Source organism: Vigna umbellata, chromosome 6 (assembly GCF_029865625.1).
Source record: "Vigna umbellata cultivar VRB3 chromosome 6, Vumbellata_1.0, whole genome shotgun sequence".
Lineage (NCBI taxonomy): Eukaryota > Viridiplantae > Streptophyta > Magnoliopsida > Fabales > Fabaceae > Vigna > Vigna umbellata.
The window spans coordinates 764,629-786,294 of NC_142170.1; the positions used below are offsets into that span (position 1 = coordinate 764,629).

The 21,666-nt window shown below is 40.5% G+C and overlaps 1 long non-coding RNA gene across 8 annotated transcripts; it reads left to right on the forward strand.

Moving 5' to 3' along the window:
- Positions 1-252: 252 nt before the first annotated feature.
- On the forward strand, positions 253-4,246 carry LOC148196549 (uncharacterized). Of its 8 annotated transcripts, XR_015780339.1 has the most exons (7): positions 291-832; positions 1,066-1,117; positions 1,430-1,542; positions 2,043-2,123; positions 2,419-2,530; positions 3,070-3,539; positions 3,943-4,246. It is a non-coding gene; the product is annotated as an uncharacterized LOC148196549 (long non-coding RNA). The 8 variants fall into 8 exon arrangements; XR_015780334.1 differs by lacking the exon at positions 3,943-4,246 and having other exon boundaries at positions 253-832; positions 1,430-1,484; positions 3,070-3,374; XR_015780341.1 differs by having other exon boundaries at positions 286-1,117; positions 3,446-3,539; positions 3,989-4,246.
- The last annotated feature ends 17,420 nt before the right edge of the window (positions 4,247-21,666 follow it).

The window sequence follows — 21,666 nt, forward strand, 5'->3', positions numbered from 1 at the left end:
TAGCGCTTTTTTAAATAAGCGCTATCTATACATATGACAATAGATAGCGCTTTTTGAAAAAAACACTATCTATAAATAATTAATATTATTATTTTTATTTATAATTTAAAATAGACTAATAGATAGCGTTTTCTTAAACAAGCGTTGTCTATTCCAACACAATACATAGCGCTTTTTAAAAAAAATGTTTTCAGTTTTCTTAAGGTGGGTGCCGTGAATGTGGCTTCGAGACCGGCTGGGAACAATATTGGTTATATTTTCTATCCTTATTTCTTTTTTCTTTATTTTTTTACTTCTTTCTTAGAGTTTTGTCGAGAAGCACAAAGAAATTGGCGAGAGAGAATTCGGGGGTCGAGGGCATGATTTTCGAAGGCTCATTCTTCCCTTTTCTTCTCTATTTTCCATTCACTAACACTCTGCTTGTGTGACCACCCTCTCCTTCTACGCCCCTCCCAATCTCCCCTTTCCCCAACCTCATCTTCGTCGACGCCGCTGGCTCCCTCGCCATTTTTGACACGGATGGCTTCGTCCATCTTACCACGCTTTCCGTCCACCGCAACGCCGCTATCAACAACCTCGCCCTGCACCCGTCCGGTGAGCGCGCCCTCACCGTTGCTCGTGACAGCTACCTCGCCGTCGTCAACCTCGTCCGCGGCTACCGCAACTGCTGCTTGCGCCTCGACAAGGAAGTTACTCTGGTCAAGTTCAATTCATCCGGCGACCACTTTTTTATGGCCACAAAGAAGAAGGTTTCTGTCCACCAGACTGAGGATGCACACATATTGTTCGAATTGGAATGCTCTAAGCTCCTTCTCTGCGCTGCTCCTGCTAGGTTATGTGATTCTTCAAATTCTTTCTTTGTTTTCTCGAATTATCATCGAATATCAAGTTGGTTATTTATATTTTCTCTGTTTCTTCTTTTGGTACTGCTGATTTGTCTTGTATGTTAAAAAAACCCTAGGGTTTAGGTAGCATTTGATAAAGAAAGTTTGGTATATTGTCACTAGTTAAGTTTTTCGGGCGTCTAATACTTGTGATGTTCTGCTGTGGGAAGATTTTACACAGATTTTGGAGACTATTTGAAGCATCAATGAACCGTGAGAAGTTCCCAGAGAAGGTGCACTCATAAACTAACTATTTTTAACTTTGGATGATGGAGATTATAGATATTTTACTGTGTCTTACAGAACAACTTAATACCTCATTGTACCCATGTCAATTCTAATTCTTCTAAAACAAATTGCATAAAAAATTTAGATCTGATGGCTTAATTATTGATTTGTTGCTTGCTTACTACAGGTATCCTCCACATGAAAGAAGAGCAAATGCTATAGTGCAGTAGCATGTCTAAATTTATAATTAACTATATTTGTTCTAATATCAACACTGGGGAAGTGACTTTTCTCTGTTGTTTTCATGTTGATTGTAGGAAGATGTAATAAAGCCTCTACTTGATGTGACAGAAACAACTCTGCTTCACTACTGTATGTAGTCTCTTAAGTTGATGAGGTGCAACTGACTTGAGTTTTAATTGCTTGTCAAGTATGCATTCTAAAGCTATCATTTTTTTTCTTTACTCTCAAGAGCCTGACTGTGCCGCTATTATCTACTACACTTTTGTGCCATACATGACTACTTCCCTATAATATATATAGGGGATGAAACCACTTTTTTTTTGCTTTTTTATGTTATTAACAACTTATAATGTTTTGCTGTAACACCCGTTTTTAATATATATATATATATATATATATATATATATATATATATATATATATATATATATATATAATAACATAAATGCTTATCATCAACCTGGTAAAATATAATTTATTTGACCTGTCCTAGAAGTTTTTGTATTTCCAGTAATTATTATTTTGACAATGTCTGATATAGAATTTCTTACCCTGTCCTGTATTGGGGGATTGAATGATTAATGATTTGAAATTGAGGCAAGAATACTGAATTTATATATGGAAGCGTATTATGTTGTTCGTTTTAGCATTCAACCACATCTAAGTCTGAACTATGACAATGTTTAGGTGTGGAGGCTATAGTAAAAAGGAACTTGGTGAAGTACTGACACTTCAGAAGCGAGTGTTAGCAGTGCTAAATGAGGCAAGGTATAATGTTTGGATCTTAACTTTTAAAATATAAGAGTTGTTTTCAGTGGATTTGATTTTCCATTCAGTAAGATGTGTTGGCCAGGCAGGCCCACTGAATATGTCTGAAATTATTTTTTTTCTTTTTTATCTCTAACAGTAATAGATGCAAGAAAATAATATGTGAAAATTCCATAATGTCAGCATGTACCTTAAACCTTTGTTTTGTAGAATTAAGAACGTTCTTTCTTTCTAAGGCCATCTAACTATTTGGACCATTTTTTATTCTTTGTCAACTGTTTGACTACTGTCCCAGGAATAACTTGGATGGTAAGATTGTTAAGAGAGGGGATTATGCGATAGCAGCAACGAGGGCGGTTTATTATGTTACCCCTGGCAATCACAGTAGTGCCTCAAAGTGAAACAAGGTTAGTATGATTGTATATCTGGTATAATTGGACATGGTATTTCTTATTGTATTTATTTTTGGTCTAATATAAGGATACACGAATGGGGTTCTGGTGTTAATAAACTCTTGCAATTTTTATTTTAATGAATATTAAAATGGCAATTTGCTCCTCCGATTAATACTAATTTGATTCTGATGTTAATAATTTTAACTACTTTATAAATTTTTGCTATTTTTGTTATTATATCACGCATTACTATATTATAAAATTGTGACTTATAAATACTTAATTTGAAAATTTATTTTCTCTTATGATGTGACAAGATATAATTCTTTACTAGCAAACAAGTTTAGTAAAATTTTGCTGGAAAATACTACTTGTAAATATTCAATTGTCTCTATTATAATTGAAATGACTTAGACATGATCTTCGTTATTCTCTTCAATGATTGTCCTGGTGGCAACCAACCTTATATATCCTCGCCAATGATACTCTCTTTTTGCTGTAGGCCAGTGTTTATCTTAAAACAAGTAATTCATGTTTAACTTTTTTTTCAGGGGCCAAGCTGAGAAATAATTTAAAGTAGAAGTAGAAGCTATTGGTCGAGTGCGACACAAAAATCTTGTACAATGAGTCATTCAAACCTTGATAATTAAAATGTCTTTTTCTTGAGCTACAGATGTAATGTTATTCTTAATATTTGTGAAGGATGTATGCCATTGTGGAGTGGGACGCAATATTCCCACTTGTTCATGCGGCATGCCCAAGAAAACAGGCAACTTTATATATTGTGATCTATTACTGTTCCTTTTTCTAAATGCATAATTATCTTTTTGAAGCCTTATCCATAGGCACTTCTTAAGTTTGCTTCTTCTTGATTAGTGTTGTTGTTATCATTGTATTTTCACACCTTGCATGGGTTCAAACTGATAGAAAGTCCGATGGTCTTGGCTACTTGAAGTATCCTTTGATTTCAGATATCACCAAATCCATCTCGAAATCTTTTGGTGTTCTCATTCCAGATCAGGTATTTTTAAATTATAGCTATCCTTACCCGAATGAATTATGTGCTCTAGTTTCAAATTCCCTAGAAAGAACTGTAGGATGTTGTCTAGGTAAACATCAGTCATTTATAATTAGTCTTTGCATCTATTTATGTGCATTGGTCTTGCAGGCCATTAGACGATTAAATGTCTGTGAAATTGTGTGGATGAGTAAACTATCATAATGTTCTTTGAAGAGTAAACAAATAACTTCATTCTCTGCACTTTTAATGTTAAACGTATGAATCTGTACCAGCATGGCATATTAGCTTACTGAATATTCTTTGGCATGTCCTACATCATGTCTTTGGTTTAGATAAAACAAAATTACTACAGCAACTCATATAGCTTACTTAACTAATTTTATATTACTTTTATTTCTTGCAGTATTTTTCTAATTGCAGATGTCAACGCAGTATTTTTCTAATTGCAGATGTCAACAATGTCGTGACAATCACATTATTGAAGTGAGAGAAGATTGGTGTTACATGTAATTAGTACATGCTTATAGGTTATGTTATGATGATATACATTCTTATAGTACTAATAGGATATATATGTTATCGTTGTATATATTATCTTATAAAACAATGTCATGTTATGACACATACGGGATGACTTAACGATTATATTTAAAAATATTATTGTATAATAATTTTTATTCATATTAATGAACATTCTTTTTTAGATTTTTGTCTGTCATATTTTTCTTAATATTTTATATTTTTTTTGTAAATAATAAACCAATAAATAGCACATGTTTGTACATAATAAAACTAATATTTTATATTTTCTTTTGATTTTTTTTTATTTTTTGAAATATTTTATTGAAAAATTATTAATTTTTTTTTAAAAATTGACCAATAGATAGCGTTTATTTAACTAAGCGCTATCTATTACTGTCTGACAATAGATAGCACTTGTTTAAATAAGCGCTATCTATTGTCAGACAACAATAGATAGCGCTTTTTTTATAAGCGCTATCTATTAATAGATAGCGCAGTCATAGATAGCGCTTAAAAAGCGCTATCTATGACAAAAAAAAGCGCTATCTATACACTTTTTTGTAGTAGTGTTGAGTGATTTCTAATCTGTTTGCATTGTTTGCTTGCTGTTTAGTAATTGTGGTGGCTGGAATTGATCATTGGACGATGCTAAGACCTTCTAACACTCTTAAACAAGGCATACAATAGCTTGGCTTTATTGGATAGCAAAGAGAAAAAAAAGAAAGCAGCCACATTCACGGTCCAGCAGAGGAAGTGGCTTTCATTTTTCCAGAACTTGGTTTATGCACCTTGGAGCTTGATTCCAGCAAGCACCGTCCAGTGGAGAAGGTGGATCTGTTTTAGTGAAGTAAAGAATGGATGGGGCTGCACGTGAAAGAGGGAGAACATGTCATTCACTTCATGAATTTTTGGAAGCAAAACTTGGAACCCACATACACATCACACAGCCAATTCATGCTAAAAGCACATTACCATTCATTTTTGCCGTGAAGCATGGAGGGAACCAATTGGAAATGCAAGCTGCACACGGCCCAACACAGCCCATGACAATTCATTTTGTCAAGCATATCAACACATGCCACATAGGTCACGGCCCACATAATGGAAAAGAGGTGCATTCTTGTGGTGATTAATTAATTGAAGGAAGTCAAAAGTGCTAGGGGACAAAACTTTATGGAATGAAGCCGTACAGCAGCAAAGGGTGGTGCGCGGATGAATAGAGCATCCAGTAAAAGGGTAGCGTAAAAAGTAGAGGGGCCAGAGGTTGCATATCCAGCAGGGCCCATGGAGAAGTCCAGCGGCCACCATAGGGCACCTTCGTTTTAGAGTTCTTTTTTGGGGGCATCCAGCCGCCACTTGTTGGGGAAGGGAGATTTTCTTTTTGGGGCGAAAAGAGAGAAAGAAAAAAAAAAAAAAGAGGGGGAAGAACGGAGAGGGACGTATGGAAGGTTACGGGTGAGGAGAGAAATTGGTGTGCACAGTGCAGGGAGCTGAATCAGTGTGCATCAAATCACAGGCATTTGAATGTATAAGCAAATCAGGTAAAGTGTTTGGAATCTCAAGTTCAGAATAAACCTGTTTTTGCTCATTGAAAATTTTCTTACCAATCTCCAAGTCATCAGCTGCATCCTCAAGGCTATCATTTAAATCAAGGTCAGTGCAAGGATAGTGAACATCAGGTATGTCAATGTGCTCTACAGGGAATAATGAATCCACAGCATGAGTGTGCACATGTGTATCAATATCAGAATCCAGAACAGGCTTAAATGGTTCAAGTTTTACCAATTCAAAAGCATTAAAATTTACTTGAACCTCAGATACATGAGTAGGGATTTCAACTTTACAGTAAACCTGCTCAGGTTTTTCCTTTACTACCTCACTTGGATTTTGACCCGCCAGCTTGCAGAGCAACTTCTTTGCCTCTGTTGGAGTTGTGTCCATCAAAGATCCCCCAGCAGCTACATCCACTAATATCCTTTCATTGTCCAAGAGCCCTTCATAAAAGTAAATCAAGAGCAAATGCTCTGGAATTTGGTGGTTTGGACAGGCTGTGCAGAGCCTGTTAAACCTCTCCCAATAATCTGGCAGGCTTTCTTCTTGAAATTGCTCAATGGTAGTGATCTCCCTCCTAATGCTGCTTACCTTTGCTGTTGGAAAGAACTTGTGGAGGAATCTCTGTTGTGTTTCCTGCCAACTATCAAAAGGATACTGGTATAGGAACCAGTCTCTTGCTACACCTTGAAGGGACATTGGAAACACTTTCATCAACACTGTCTCCTTTGAAACACCAGGAGGCCTCATCGACAAACACACTAATCAAACCTCCTTGAGGTGCCTGTATGGATCTTCATGTGCCAACCCATGGAATTTGGGAAGACTCTGGATCAGATCATATATCCAGTCTTGAGAATCTGTCATCTCCTCTATTGTAGTGCAAAACCTGTCCCAGACCTGGACTTCCACTTCAAACAAAGATTAAACCAAACATATAGAAACATAACATATGGGGGAAAACCATTATTTACATAATTTGAAACTTCCAGAAACAACAACTAAATGCACAAAATTCAAAAAAAAAAATGATAAAAATTCTAAAAACACAAAAATCGATAAAAGAAGTAAACCCAAACAAGACTAACTAAACATCCTAAAACACATCACACAACACAACACTAACACAACAAAAGACACTAACACAACAAAAGACCTAAGACTAAACCGTTGGTCCCCGGCAACGGCGCCATTTTGATGAGAGGGTCGCACCTCCCACAAAAATTGTGCATAAAGAATGCAGTATAGACTAGGAAGTGACTCCTAGGTCGTCTCTCAAGGACCAATTTGGGTTCAGTCTCGGATCAAACACATAGTGGGGGGGGGGGAATTTTGAAAGTGTTTTTGTGATTCGAAAATGATGTAAATTAAGACTGGAAATTAAATTCAACCGAACATAATTGAAAACACTGAAATAAATGAACAAAGCATGATGACCAAACGATCCTACATTGTAACCGAACGATTTCTAAAACAAGTGAGGAAATTGGAAATGCAAAAAAAATAAAGAAGCCGAACAGAATAAATAGCATAATGAACGGAAACAATAAACCGAAATAATAGACATCACAGTGAATTGAAAAGTAAACTAAACAATGCAAAAGATAAATATCCAAATACAACTAAAACTATTAAAATGCAACACTTAAACTGAAACATTAAATGCACAATGTTGTAAACTAAACATCAAAGGCAATTAATCTAAAACAAATAAAAGATATGGATGCAACCCGTGGCCGTGAGCAGCTTCCAAGAGAATTGGAAATTAAAAATGCTTCTAATATGCAACTCTTGGCCGTGACTCACTTGCCTTCTTCAATTAAAAACCCAAAACTTCTTCTCTCAAAGTCAACCACCGGACACAATACACCCACCTACTCCCATCTAATGACCTCTTTATTCCCAAAGAAATAAAGAAAATGAGTGCTACACATTCTGCTGCGTCTTGGCCCGTCCCATCAATCAACACTTTTCTCTTAAAAGAAAATAAAGGCTAAAGAAAATAAAGGCTAATTGAGATAAAAAGAATCCCATCCAAACCGGAAAACCTGTGCTTCATTCTCCTTTGAAAGAAAACGTTTCTCTCTTTTCTCATAAAGCAATGAAAGTGATAAAAAAAAACGTAACAGCGTGCATTACCAACAATTAATCACCGTGCACTTCCAACTTAAGAATCGAAAGTTGTTCTGCTACTTCAGAATAAAAGAAAGAAAATGATAGTAACACAAAATGAAGGTGGCGGCTGGACGTGATTCAGCTCCCTGCACTGTGCACACCAATTTCTCTCCTCACCCGTAACCTTCCATACGTCCCTCTCCGTTCTTCCCCCTCTTTTTTTTTTTTCTTTCTCTCTTTTCGCCCCAAAAAGAAAATCTCCCTTCCCCAACAAGTGGCGGCTGGATGCCCCCAAAAAAGAACTCTAAAACGAAGGTGCCCTATGGTGGCCGCTGGACTTCTCCATGGGCCCTGCTGGATATGCAACCTCTGGCCCCTCTACTTTTTACGCTACCCTTTTACTGGATGCTCTATTCATCCGCGCACCACCCTTTGCTGCTGTACGGCTTCATTCCATAAAGTTTTGTCCCCTAGCACTTTTGACTTCCTTCAATTAATTAATCACCACAAGAATGCACCTCTTTTCCATTATGTGGGCCGTGACCTATGTGGCATGTGTTGATATGCTTGACAAAATGAATTGTCATGGGCTGTGTTGGGCCGTGTGCAGCTTGCATTTCCAATTGGTTCCCTCCATGCTTCACGGCAAAAATGAATGGTAATGTGCTTTTAGCATGAATTGGCTGTGTGATGTGTATGTGGGTTCCAAGTTTTGCTTCCAAAAATTCATGAAGTGAATGACATGTTCTCCCTCTTTCACGTGCAGCCCCATCCATTCTTTACTTCACTAAAACAGATCCACCTTCTCCACTGGACGGTGCTTGCTGGAATCAAGCTCCAAGGTGCATAAACCAAGTTCTGGAAAAATGAAAGCCACTTCCTCTGCTGGACCGTGAATGTGGCTGCTTTCTTTTTTTTCTCTTTGCTATCCAATAAAGCCAAGCTATTGTATGCCTTGTTTAAGAGTGTTAGAAGGTCTTAGCATCGTCCAATGATCAATTCCAGCCACCACAATTACTAAACAGCAAGCAAACAATGCAAACAGATTAGAAATCACTCAAACAGTAATCACTGGACTGACATATGAGAGTAAAATAAATACTGGGAACAGCACAGAACGAATTTGAACAAAGTAAAAACTATACGTTAAAATAGACATCTAGACGAAACTATGAAAAAAATTGCATGGAAAACGGATAAGAATTGAACTCAAACGAAGACACACAAGTTGACACAAACAGCAGTAATCACTGGACTGACATATGAGAGTAAAATAAATACTGGGAACAGCACAGAATGAATTTGAACAAAGTAAAAACTATATGTTAAAATAGACATCCAGACGAAACTATGAAAAAAAATTGCATGGAAAACGGATAAGAATTGAACTCAAACGAAGACACACAAGTTGACACAACATTCACGCGGCAGCCAGCGAAAATAAAAATGGCTAAGATGCATTGGCTCAATTTCCATTTCTCATTTAGCTTTCTAATGTCCCAGAAAGTTATCCAAAATTTTCCCATAATTAATAATGCAAAACAATAAGCTCAGATAATTCAAATTAGTTAAAATAAGAATTTCCGATCAAATTAAGCACAATTAGGAAAAACAGGAAAATACCGGACGTTTAAGCATAATTCCCCGACTAATTCTAGCACATTAAACTAAGTGAAGTGAGGAAAATATTGGTTCATCACACGGCGTGGTGGAACTGGCTGAGCTGCATCATCACCTCCACAGTACTGTCTATAGTAGGCCTCATCAATAGCTTTTCTTGGCCTCTCAAAAGGTGGAGCAGAAGTGTCCACCCCAGCTATCTTGCAAAGGTGCGTGATCAAAGAAGGATGTCCTAGTGGTGCTTTGTTGTTTGAAGTATTAGCGCACACACTAATCTCATCAGCTATCACCTGCCCAATATTAACATTCAAATTTCTGATAGCACAATAAATGAAAAAATGCCCTGCTGAGAGTAATATCTGACACATGTGAACATGGCTGAATGTTGGCATGAGAAAACGCCATCCAATACTTTGCAAGAGGAGTCAAATCCGTCCTCCTAATGTTAACCACTGAGCCAGATCTATTCCTTTGGAAGTGTCCTCCAGGTATACACAGTACTCTCTCCACATCCTCATAATCAGCACCTTCCTCCATGCAAAGAGCAAACTGGCACTGCTCACCAGCCCATACAGTGTCCAGAAAGTTATTAATTGAATCAGGATCATACCTGATAGCATGGCCTCTAACATAGCCCAAATAATTCTCAGCTGGATAATCACCAATCTTCTTTGCATTGGTGTAAAATTCCTTAACCACAGCTATATTGGCAGGTGCAGGATAAGTGGCTAGCTTTCCCCAATCATTCCCTAACACTTGCTCTCCAAATTGAGGAGCAAGGTTAGGTATCATTCCAACCTTTCTCTCCATCAGAAGTCTCCTGTCCTGAACCACTTTAAAGTGCTTCTCATGTTTCCTAGAGAGGAACCTGCTAGAATGGGGTTGCTCTGGTTCCTTTTCCTTTCTCTTGTTTGCCATGGTTTTCAATCTTTTTCCAGATGAGGATGCCATTCCTACATTCAAAACACAAAACCAAACCACAGAACATGATGTTAATCATTAGTAAAACACAGAACACAACTCCTTTCGAAGCTAAACCACCGCTGAGGGCCAGAATTTCCCCTCAGCGCCACCAGTACCACATTCCAAATCACACAAAACCAGAAAAATCAAATCTGGCAGAGTGCCGCTCAGCGGCAATTTACCCCTCAGCGGTAACTCTGCAGATTTTTGAAAAACCTGTTTTAAAGCTTTCCTAACTCCACCCAAATGCAATTTTCAGTTTTCCAGTTCATAATCATGCAGTTTAATCGGTTCAAACATCAAATATATCATCAAATCATGCAAAGAAATCAAAACCCCTAAATCTTCATGCTTTGACAATCATATTCAAAATCAAAAACCCTAGAATGAACAAAATGCATTTTACTTACTTGGGTGGAGATACTAGATGCAATAAGAATGTTTCCAAGCTAAGATACTCTCTTCCAACCCCAAACTTAAATGGAACACTAATAAGCAAGTGAGTGGAAGAGAAATTTTCAAGAGGAAAGAATGAAAAGATGTGGAAAACCTTGGAAAAGGTATGTGGAAGAGTTTGTGCAGAAAAGAGCCTGGATAGAAAACCTAAACCGCAGCTTGGGGTATAAAAATACCCTAATGGGCTCGGGTCCCGCTAAGGGGAAACTAAAGCCCATCTACGAGAGTACCGCTCAGCGGTAAGTTACCGCTCAGCGGCACTTTCGTGATGTGCTCTTCTCCTTCTTTTCTTAACCTACGTGCCTCCCATACATGCCCCTCACTGGTTCCCTGCAATTCAATGTTTAAAATGCTTATGCAAACCCTAACTAAAATAAACAAACAGAAATATTCAATCAACTGGGTTGCCTCCCAGGTAGCGCTTGTTTAACGTCACGAGCCTGACCCAAAATCCACCAACACCCATCAGTAGGTGTTACAGCCATTGTATCCTTCAGTAGATACTTAACCACCTAGCATCCTTCAGTAGATGCTATATCCAACAAAATAAATACAGAAATAATGTTCAAAAATTACAAATTACAAAACCAAATCAAAAGTTTTTAAATTCACTGGGTTGCCTCCCAGCAAGCGCTCTTTTAATGTCATTAGCTTGACCCAATAAAGTTCAAGTTCCATCTTCTTTGTAATTGATGTTGTTATTCCACCAACTCCTCAGCTGTTTCCTTTGAACTGTTTTGGTTCTTCTAGAACATGGAGACTCTATCTCTATCATCTCCTTCTCTTTAAAGCCCTTCACAACCCACAACTTGTTCTTGATTCTAACAGGTGTGCCAAGTTGGAGTCTTCTTTTCTTCCAGTCTCTAGGAATTTCTTCTCCTCTTCCAATCTCTTCTACCTTGGGTACCTGAAACAACAAACAATGGTTACCTGAAACCTCAAGATTTTCATCTTTACGGCTAGTCATGGGTGCATCTCGAAATGCAGCTTTATAACTAGCTTCTTCCTCCTTTGCTTGCATCTCATCTTTGAAAACATCTACCACCACTCTCTCCTCTCTATCCTGGAGCACCACTATACCTTCATTTACATCTATGATAGCCCTGGCCGTTTTCATAAACGGTCTTCCAAGTATGATAGGTATCTTCTCAGTCTCCATCTTCATCACCACAAAGTCTGCCAAGAACTGAAGTTTGCCAACACAAACTATAATGTCCTCTACAATCCCACATGGCTCCTTTGAAGATCCATCGGCCATTACTATTTTAATCTTTGCATGTTTCATTTTAACATTGCCGATTTGCTCCAGTAAAGAATAAGGTATCAAGTTAACACTTGAACCTAAATCAAGGAGAGCTTTCTTTACCTTTTTCTTCCCTATAGTACAAGGGATAGAAAAACTACCTGGATCTGACGCTTTAGGAGGGAATGACTCTTTCTTAACAGTTATACACTCTTTTGCCTCATCATCTCTACGTCTCTTCTTTGTAAAAATTTCTTCATCAGATTTTGTGTAAACTGCAATTTTCTGTAAAATCTGTTCCCAAGGTGCTTTATTATCCACCATTCTGAATAATTCTGTGAAATACATTTGTTTCTCTTGATTTATTGGAAAAGGAAAATTGTTTTTGCTCTCTATTTCTCTTCTTTCTTCTGTTTCTCCTTCTTCTAACTCAATTATCTCTTCATTCACACTCTTTACCACTTTGCACTCTTCTCTAGGGTTAACCTCAGTATTAGCCCCAAAATTTCTATTTGGCCTTTCTTCCAATTGCTTGGTAATCTGACCCATTTGAATCTCCAAATTCTTTATAGCAGCTTCAGTGCTCTTTTGAGAAGATTCGGTTTTCTGTATTAATTGCTGAAGAGTTTCTTCCAACCTTGTTGATTTTTCATTAAGCATAGATAACTGTTGCCAAAAGGTTGGTTGCTGCTGCTTATTATATTGATTTGCTTGCCCAGTTTGTCCTTGACCAATGCTTGGATGTGGTTTCCACCCTTGATTGTAATTCCCTTGACGGTATGGAAATTGATTAGCCATGAAATTAACATCCTCCAAGGCCTCCACTGGAAAAGCACATTGACCATTGATATGATCACCTCCACATAATTCGCACAACTGAGTTTGCACCTGTGCAGCAGTTTTCAACTCTTTAGGTAATTGTGCAAGAGTTTTAGTCAGAGTCTCCAGCTGTTGAGTTAGAATTTTATTTTGAGCTAGCAAGGCATCATGTGTCTGTAATTGGAGAACCCCTTTTTGTTGCATAGGAACTCCTCTTTCCCTGTTGAGCTCATTATCACTAGTAGCCATGTTGTCAATAATTTCTATAGCTTCCTCTGGAGTTTTCCATTTAATATTGCCTCCTACTGAGGCATCAAGCATCATCTTGGTTTGTGAACCAAGCCCTCCAAGGAAAGTTAAGACTACTTCCTGTTCTTCAAAGCCATGCGTGGGTGTTTTTCTTAGCAGACTTTTTGTATCTATCCCATGCATGCCCCAGTGATTCTTCCATGCCCTGCTTAAATGAAGATATCTCTTGCTTGCCTTTTGGCACCTTTGATTGTGGAAAGTACTTGTTCAAAAACTTTGTTACCACTGCTTCCCACTCTGTGAAACTTCCTTCTGGAAAAGAGTTCAACCAAAGCTTAGCATTGCCTCCCAATGAGAAAGGAAACAAACTAAGTTTGATTGCTTCGTCTGGCACCCCATTGATTTTCACTGTGTTGCAAATTTCATTAAATGTAGTAAGGTGCTCATATGGGCTTTCATGAGATAACCCATTGAATTGATTACTCTTCACTAGTTGGATCAATGCTGGTTTGACCTCCATATTGGCTGCATTGACTCTAGGTCTAGCTATGCTGTTAAAATGTTGAGGTCCAGCTACATTGGTGTAATCAGCAAGAGTTCTTCTGATATGATTATTCTCCATATTTTCTGTGCTATTGTCAGAACCTTGTGGTGATGGTTGCAACAGAGTTTCCGGAGGAGGGAAAAGTTCTCTAGATGTTCTGATTCTTCTCCTCCGTCTACTGTCTTCTAATCCTTCAAGCAACGGTTCTGTTGTTTTCTTGCTCCTAGTTCGAATTGCCTCCTGCATACACAAGAACACAAAACCCTAGAAGATTTGGTTAGCACAAAAAGATATAAAAGAAAATATAAGATTCAGAAAATAAAGACAGAAAACAGAAAAAAAAATAAAATAAAATAAAAATTCGAAATTTAAAAATAAAATAAAAAAAATAAGTCAAAGATAATTAATAATCACACAAATTAACCAGTTAAACCACGAGTCCCCGGCAACGGCGCCAAAAACTTGATGGACAAATTTATGAACACCAAATTATGATGTCACAAACTTGTTTTCAATCGGCAAGTATGACCGAATCGTTCAAGTAATAAAACTTGGTAAGACCAAGTATCGTTCTTCCCAAAGAACTCACGGCCTAGTTTAGTTATGTGATTTCTTAATTAACTAAGACTTACAAACGAATTAATTGGGGTTTAAAATGCAAGACAGAAAATAAACATGTATGCATGAATTGTGATCAATGGCAAAAAGCAAAAGATAAACACTTTCAATGAAATTTATGTATGGATATGTTGTTGGGGTTCAATTTCATCTTATCCACTCTGATGAGAGGGTCGCACCTCCCAACAAAAGTTGTGCATAAAAGAATGCAGTATAGTGCTAGGAAGTGACTCCTAGGTCGTCTCTCAAGGACCAAATGTGGTTCGAGTCTTAGGACAAACACGCAGTGGGGGGGGGGTTTGAAAGTGTTTTTGTGATTCGAAAATGATGTAAATTAAGACTGGAAATTAAATACAACCAAACATAATTGAAAACAGTGAAATGAATTAACAAAGCGTGAATACCGAACGGTTTCTATAATAAGTGAGGAAATTGGAAATGCAAGAAGATAAATAAACTGAACAGAACAGACAACATGATAACACTAAATTAAACATTCCTAAAGCCAAAACTAATTTAAATGCATTAGAGAAATAAGAAAAAGGAATCCAAAACTATTATAATGCAATGATGAGCTAAAAAAAATTAAATGCACATTGGAATAAAGCTTGGAAATTTCACGGTAGTTAGAATTGAAAAATCATAACTTAGCGAACAAAACTTGAAATGCACATTGCAGCAGCTTTGAATGAATATCATCACAAGAAAGCAATATTCTAATATATATAATATGAAAACCCAAAACCCCTTGAAGCTCTCCTATCTCTGGACATTGCAGCCATGTGGATTCCCATTAAATCACCAAAATCAATCACGTCTCCTCCTTGTGCTTCTTCCAGCCGTGCCTTTCTCCAAGAAAAAGCCAAATGCCGTGAATGTGTGCTCCACTTCTTCTTCCAGCGTTTTCTCTTAAGCAAATGAAAGTCACGCTTCCTATTTTTCCGTGATGAACTTTCTACAAAGCAAAATGAATGTTGTGTGCATCTCATGCATCCACGTAGCAGCTGCTCCTCTCCATTCACCAAGAATCAACGTGCACTTCTACTCAATCACTAAATCCCGTGTGCTAAAAAAAAATAGAAAGCCGAGAGCCTAGGCCTCCACGCACTCCGTCACCTTCAAGCCAAAAACTTTAGAAAGCTCCAGCCACCCCACTTCCTACGCGAACCAGTAACAGCCTCCTCCCTCCTATTCTCCCTTCTTCCAAACTAATAAAATGAACTCCTACTCAAGTGGCGGCTGTAACCCTCACTTTCCATCCATTCACATCATGTGCTCTCTAAGGTGGCTCTTTCCAGAATATCCAAGTCATTCTCTCCCCTCCGTTTCAGCTACTAGGTCGCGGCTGCTTACTGCTATCCCCTAACAACCTCTCTATTTTCTCCCGCTCTCTCTCACTCACTGCCCTACACTACTCCTACTGGAACTCCCTTTCAACACTGTTGGAACCCTTGCTTTTGTCCACTCAGTGAAGCCCCTGGACCGTGTGCCCTGCGTTGCTGGACCGTGAGTCTTCCCAGTTGAATCCAGCCCATTTCCATTTGAAGCTCCTCTCACGTGGATGCAACATTTCATTCTGTGCGTGTGTGGCAGCTGGACGTGAAGTAGCCCTTTTTCTCCCAACCAGATGGATGCTCCAAGATGTGCGTATGGGCTCGGTGTGCTGCTGCTTTGCGTGTGATTGTGGAATTCTCTGGGCCATGTGGATGTAACCCGTGCTGCTGGCTGGATGCAGCAAACCTGACGTGGTAGTGTGTCCAAATCCCAAAAGAAATCAGCTCCCTCTTTTACTGGATGCTCCATGGATCCGTAAAGTTCTCAAGGGCCCTCCGCTGCTGCCGTATGGAAGAAGGTGTGGGCCGTGTGTATTGGTTTTGCTTCCACGTAAAAATAATCCAACAAGTGGGCCACAAACAAAATAAATTAGCATGAATCAAATGTGCTTCTCCCTGACACCCTTATTCCATCAAGCTTCACGGTTTTGGTCTCCCATTATCATATTTTAATTAATTTCTTCCATCAATTGCTGCTCCTGGATGCCAAATAGAATAAGGTGGGGCCCTCCATTTCTCGTCCTTTCTTCTTTGAATCACCGTCCAAACCAAACCAACTCTGGACCATTTATGTACTTCAATTTGCTGGATGCACCTTTTTTCAATAATGAAGTACCCCTCTCAAAGAGTAAAATTACCATAATGTCCTCCTTCTTGTACACACTTCTTTAAATGAAATCCACACCTCTCTTTCATTTTATTTTAAAATATAATTGATGTGGCATTTCTTTTCACCTCCAAATGTCCCAAATTGTATTTCCGAAATTTTCCTGCACTTCAAAAATGCACTTAATCAGCTCAGAAAACCCAAATTAGCACAATTACAAATTTCCGACCAAATTAAGCAGAATTCGGAAAACGGGGAAATAACAAACAATTAAACACAATTCCCTGGTTTATTTAAGTGCAATAAACTAAATATAATTCAAGAAATAACGACTCATCACACTCTCATATATTTTAGGAATTCAACGATCAAATCACCATTGTTAATGCCACTCTCTAATGTACCTTTCCAGAAGGCTTCTCCCTAATCACGAGTTCATACAATTCCTAGCATTCCTAATGATTAGTTCATAAGTACAGGAGCTTAACGACAACCAATATAAAATTGGGAGAAATTCCCCAGATCTAGACTTCCCCGTACGTTCCCGTATCGACAAAACCAATAATCATGCACCGAATGAGTTAAACCATGCAAGCATTAAACAAAGAGGAAAAACCCTAACTAATGATGAAAGAAAGCATAAGTCTTAATTAAAAGATGTAAAAACAGATTCCATATATGAGAGTTTCACAAGACTACATTGATTCCCCAACAAACATAAAGAGGTTAGTTCACCATATTCATGGTGAACCTAAATGAATTACAATGAAAGAATGAAAGAATAAACCCTAAAAAGGTGAAGCGGAAGCCTCAGCATCCAAGATCCTCCTTCAAAGGGGTGGTAGAGAGAGTGTTTGCCTCGTTCCAGCCAGAGATACCTAACCCTAGGAAACCCTAAAGCTTATGTATCATTCGTAAATTACAAAAAGTCAAGTCCAAGCCCATTAAAGTGCCGCTCAGTGGTAAACTACCGCTCAGCGGTGATTGCGTGACTTGTTTTCTCCCCTCAGCGGCCATTTTGCCCCTCAGTGCATCTCCCGTGACTTCCAGAGTACCGCTCAGCGGTAAAATACCGCTCAGCGCTGAGTGCGTGACTTGCTTTCTCCCCTCAGCGGCCATTTTGCCCCTCAGCGGACCTCCCGCAAACTCCTGAGTGCCGCTCAGCGGTAAACTGCCGCTGAGCGGTGACTTCAGCTTCTCCTTTTGCACTTTTTATTGTCTTTTCTGATTTCATCTCTCTCCTACTTCACTTCTTTTACCAAATTCACCTTAAAACCTGCACAAAAACACTGAAATCAAGCATAAACCTGTCCAGCTCTCTTATTTCCAAAAATATACAGAAAAGCATGATTTCAAGCTAGTTTCTAAGTGTAAAGGTTGCTTTTAGTGTCAATTTTAATCATGAAAATAACAGTTTTTCAACTGTTATCAGAGGTACAGGAAGTGGAGGAAGTGGACAAAGCTGACGAAGTGGAGGAAGTGGAGGGAGTGGACGAAGTGGACGAAGCGGACGAAGTGCAGGAAGTGGAGGAAGTGGAAGAAGTGGACCACGTGGATGAAGTGGACGAAGGTTACGAAGTGGAAGAAGTGGAGGAAGTGGAGGAAGTGGAGGAAGTGGAGGAGGTGGAGGTAGTGGAGAAAGTGGAGGAAGTGGAGGAAGTTGACGAAGTGACGAAGTGGACGAAGTGGAGGATGCGGACGAAGTGGAGGAAGTGGAAGAAGTGGAGGAAGTTGAGGAAGTGGAGGAAGTTGAGGAAGTGGAGGAAATGCAGGACGTGGAGGAAGTGTGGGAAGTTGACGAAGTGGACGAAGTTGACGAAGTGGAGGAAGTGGAGGAAGTGGAGGACGTGGAGGAAGTGGACGAAGTTGACGACGTGGACAAAGTTCACGAAGTGGACAAAGTGGACAAAGTGGAGCAAGTGGGGCAAGTTGAAGAAGTTGAAGATGTGGAAGAAGTGGAAGAAGTGGACGAAGTGGAGGAAGGGTACGAAATGGACGAAGTGGAGGAAATCGACGAAGTGGACGAAGTGGCCGAAGTGGAGTAAGTGGAGGAAGTGGAGTAAGTGGAGGAACTGGAGGAAGTTGAGGAAGTGGAGAAAGTGGAAAAAGGTGGAGGAAGTGGAGTAAGTGGAGGAAGTGGAGGAGGTGGAGGAAGTGGAGGAAGTGGACGAAGTTGACGAAAGGGACGAAGTGGACGAATTGGACGAAGTGGACGAAGTAGACGAAGTGGCGGAATTGGAGGAAGTGGACAAAGTTGACGAAGTGGAGGAAGTGGAGGAAGTGGAGGAAGTTGACGAAGTAGACGGAATGGAGCAAGTGGAGGAAGTTGAAGAAGTTGAAGAATTGGAAGAAGTGGACTAAGTGGAGGAAGTGTACGAAATGGACGAAGTGGAGGAAGTGCAGGAAGTGGAGGAAGTAGAACAAGGTTAAGAAGTGGACGAAGTAGAGGAAGTGTACGAAATGGATGAAGTGGAGGAGCTTGACGAAGTGGACGAAGTGTAGGAAGTGGAGGGAGTGGAGGAAGTGGACGAAGTTGACGAAGTACACGAAGAGGAGGAAGTGGAGGAAGTAGAACAAGGATTAGAAGTGGAAGAAGTGGACGAAGTGGAGGAAGTGTTCGAAATGGACGAAGTGGAGGAAATGGACGAAGTTGACGAAGTGGAGGAAGTGGAGTAAGTGGAGGAAGTGTAGTAAGTGGAGGAAGTGGAGGAGGTGGAGGAAGTGGAGGAAGTGGACGAAGTTGACGAAATGGACGAAGTGGACGAAGTGGACAAAGTGGACAAAGTGGCGGAAGTTGAGGAAGTGGAGGAAGTGGACGAAGTGGAGGAAGTGGAGGAAGTGGAGGAAGTGGAGGGAGTGGACGAAGTGGACGAAGTTGACGAAGTGGAAGAAGTGGAGGAAGTGGAGGAAGTGGACAAAATGGACTAAGTGGACGAAGTTGAGGAAGTGGACGGAGTGGACGAAGTGGAGGAAGTTGACAAAGTCGAGGAAGTGGACGAAGTGGAGGAAGTTGACAAAGTCGAGGAAGTGGACGAAGTGGACGAAGTGCAGGAAGTGGAGTAAGTGGACGAGGTGGACGAAGTGCAGGAAGTGAAGGAAGTGGAAGAAGTGGACGAAGTGGAGGAAGTGGAGGAAGTGGAGGAAGTGGAGGAAGTGGAGGAAGAGGAGGAAGTGGAGGAAGTGGACTAAGTGACGAAGTGGACGAAATGGACGAAGTGGACGATGTGGAGGAAGTGGACGAAATGGAGGAAGTGGACGAAGTGGAGGAAGTGGGCGAATTAAACGAAGTCGAGGAAATGGACGAAGTGGAGGAAGAGGACGAAGTGGAGGAAGTGGAACAAGTTGAGAAAGTGGAGGAAGTGGACGAAGTGAAGGAAGTGGAGGAAGTGGACGAATTGTACGAAGTGGACGAAGTGGAGGAAATGGACGTAGTTGATGAAGTGGACGAAGTGGACGAAGTTGAGGAAGTGGAGGAAGTTGAGTAAGTGGTGGAAGTGGAGTAAGTGGACGAAGAGGACGAAGTTGAGGAAGTGTACGAAATGGACGAAGTGGATGAAATGGACAAAGTAGAGGAAGTGGAAGAAGTGAACGAAGTGGACGAAGTTCACGAAGTGGAGGAAGTGGAGTAAGTGGAGGAAGTGTAGTAAGTGGAGGAAGTGGAGGAGGTGGAGGAAGTGGACGAAGTTGACGAAATGGACGAAGTGGCGGAAGTGGACGAAGTATACGAAGTTGACGAAGGGAGGAAGTGGAGGAAATGGAGGAAGTGGAGGAAGTTGACGAAGTGGAGCAAGTGGAGGAAGTGGAGTAAGTGGAGGAAGTGGAGGAAGTTGAGGAAGTGGACGAAGTTGACGAAGTAGAGGAAGTGGACGAAGTGAAGGAAGCGGACGAAGTGGACGACGTGGCGGAAGTGGAGGAAGTGGAGGAAGTGGAGGAAGTGGACGAAGTTGACGAAGTGGAGGAAGTGGGCGAATTTGACGAAGTCGAGGAAATTGACGAAGTGCAGCAAGTGGACGAAGTGGAGGAAGTGCAGTAAGTGGAGGAAGTGGACGAAGTGGACAAAGTTGACGAAGTGCACGAAGTGGAGGAAGCGGAGGAAGTGGACGAAGTGGCGGAAGTGGACGAAATGGACGTAGTGGACGACATGGACGAAGTGGAGGAAGTTGAGGAAGTGGAGGAAGTTGAGGAAGTGGAGGAATTGGAGGAAGTGGACCAAGTTGACGAAGTGGAGGAAGTGGAGTAAGTGGAGGAAGTGGAGGAAGTGGACAAAGTGGACGAAGTGGACGAAGTCCAGGACGTGGAGGAAATGGAGGAAGTGGAGGAAGTGGAGGAAGTAGAAGAAGGTTAAGAAGTGGAAGAAGTGGGCGAAGTGGACGAAGTAAAGGAAGTATACGAAATGGACGAAGTGGAGGAAATGGACGAAGTGGAGGAAGTGGAGGGAGTGGAACAAGTGGAGGAAGTGGAGGAAGTTGACGAAGTGGACGAAGTGGACGAAGTTGACGAAGTGGACGAAGTGGACGAGGTGGAGGAAGTGGACAAAGTGGAGAAAGTGGAGGAAGTGGAGAAGGTCGACGAAGTGGACCAAGTGGACGAAGTGGAGGAAGTGAACGAAGTGGAGGAAATGGACGAAGTTGACCAAGTTGACGAAGTGGAGGATGTGGAGCAAGTGGAGGAAGTGCAAGAAGTGGACGAAGTTGACGAAGTGGAGGAAGTGGAGTAAGTGGAGGAAGTTGTCGAAGTCGACGAAGTTGACGAAGTGGACGAAGTAGACGAAGTGGAGGAAGTGGACAAAGTTGACGAAGTAGACGAAGTGGAGCAAGTGGAGGAAGTTGAAGAAGTGTAGGAACTGGACGAAGTGTACGAAGTAGACGAAGTGGACGAAGTGCTGGAAGTGTACTATAAGTGTACGAAGTGGATGAAGTGTACGAAGTGGACAAAGTGTACGAAGTGGACGAAGTTGACGAAGTGGAAGAAGAGGAGGAAGTGGACTAAATGGACGAAGTTGACGAAGGGGACGGAGTGGAGGAAGTGGGTGCAGTGGACGGAGTGGCCGAAGTGGACGAAGTTGACGAAGTGGAGGAAATGAACGAAGTTGACGAAGTGGAGGAAGGGAAGTAATTGGAGGAAGTGGAGTAAGTGGACGAATTGGACGAAGTGGAAGAAGTGGAGGAAGTGGAGGAAGTGGAGGAAGTGGACCAAGTGGACTAAGTGGACAAAGTTGACAAAGTGGACGAAGTTGACGAAGTGGAGGAAGTGGAAGAAGTGGAGGA